This window comes from Solanum tuberosum, unplaced genomic scaffold (genome assembly GCF_000226075.1).
Source record: "Solanum tuberosum cultivar DM 1-3 516 R44 unplaced genomic scaffold, SolTub_3.0 scf00665, whole genome shotgun sequence".
In the NCBI taxonomy this organism is placed as follows: domain Eukaryota; kingdom Viridiplantae; phylum Streptophyta; class Magnoliopsida; order Solanales; family Solanaceae; genus Solanum; species Solanum tuberosum.
The window spans coordinates 116,792-118,372 of record NW_006239579.1 but is presented as its reverse complement, the minus strand read 5'-3'; the positions used below and the strand labels follow the sequence as shown (position 1 = coordinate 118,372).

The window sequence follows — 1,581 nt, the reverse complement described above, 5'->3', positions numbered from 1 at the left end:
GGGTGGGGTTGGGTAGAATAGGTTGACATTTTCATTTTTTTCTTTTTCTTTTAAAAAAAATTAGATATAAAAAGTGTTTGAAATATTTTTAAAGAAAATTATTTTTTTTAATAATTTTCGGGGCCCAGTGGCACATGTTATTTTTTAATTAGCCGTTTTGCCACGTCACCGCAAGTGTATCACACACTCTTCATATATTTTGACTGATTATCAAAAAATGCCTAACAGGACAATTTTTGAATTGGTAAAAGTGTTCAATAGGTACTAGTCTTAGTTGAGGTGTCTAAGTAAATTATGTGAATAACTTTAAGGGGCTGCTGATGACTTAAGCCTTTATATATATAACAAGTGGGAAGCCTCTAAGTGCAAAGTTGTATTACCATTTTGTCCCTATGTTAAATCAAAATGTTATAAAATATCTAATTAATTAAATATTAAGTATGCCTAAATTGCTAAGTTGATTCACTTATTGTTGAAATAAAGTAGGAGAATGAAGAGTTGTAAAAATAATTAATTATAAAGTTACGAAAAAGCTATTAGAGAAACTTTTCGTTTCTGTATCTGATCAGTTTTAGGTGTAATTTTTATCATAATGTGTATTAATACCACACCTCCACTATCTCATCATTAATCTTCCCACACTCTTAAGAAATTAATGGCATGATTATGATACCTTTTTGATTTTACTCAATGATGTCCTATAAAATTGTGGTATTTGACACAACAATCTATACACTTTGAAGAGACTTAGGTACACTTTGGAAGAAATAAAAAAAAAAACTGTCTATATTTCTATTGTTTTTATCCTTTAGTATTAATATCACTTTTAGCTTCAGTTCATAACACTGATCACTAATTCTCTTTATATTCGTTTGTTGTTTACAGAAAGGAAATGTGTACAAATTGTTAGATCTTCTAATGGAGTTTACAGCGAAAGAAGGGATCAATGTTGAAATCAATCTTTAAAAGAACAAGTTGGACTTTAAGCAACTTTATTGATAACCATGATCATTTTCATGTTCTATGAAATTACATTATTCCTATATTTGTTATTTCCTTTTTTTAAAAAAATCAGATCTGATATTTCAAATCCTTGAATGAATTCTACTGTAACGGTTTGTTCATTATGATAATTTATTTTAATATTATGTTGACATTAGATATTATTGTACGAAAATGCTTTGTTTGGGACCTAAAGCCCGTGATTTCTTCATACTTAAAGCTTTGAACATCTAGATTATATATATTGGAAGCTCATATATATATATATAAAATTATTTTTTATTTTTATGTATAATTATTATTATTTTAAATTTTTTCCTGGTTATCATATTTTTTCCTGTTGTTTTTAACACGTCATGAGATCAAAAGAGAATTATTAAGAAATTACAATCGAAGTTTGTAATTGAAGATGTTTTGATCTAATATATATACTCAACAGTTAACACAATATACCACTAGGAGTGTAAATCACATCTTGTCAACCGTTTGATGCAATGTTAATTAATTTTGTTTAGCTTTGGTTTGTTGAGAAACTCCATTAATGGGAGTTGAGAAAGCTTAGAGAGAGTTTGAGGGAAT

General features: G+C 27.6%; 1 protein-coding gene across 4 annotated transcripts in view; it reads left to right on the top strand.

Annotated features, from left to right (window-relative positions):
- LOC102591998 (uncharacterized) overlaps positions 1-1,177 on the top strand; it is a 13,445-nt gene extending 12,268 nt beyond the window's left edge. For all 4 annotated transcript variants that reach the window (XM_015304992.1, XM_006366613.2, XM_006366612.2 and 1 more), the window contains one exon: positions 886-1,177. The gene's annotated coding sequence lies outside the window, so the exon portion shown is untranslated. The remainder of the gene's footprint in view (positions 1-885) is intronic.
- Positions 1,178-1,581: the final 404 nt, after the last annotated feature.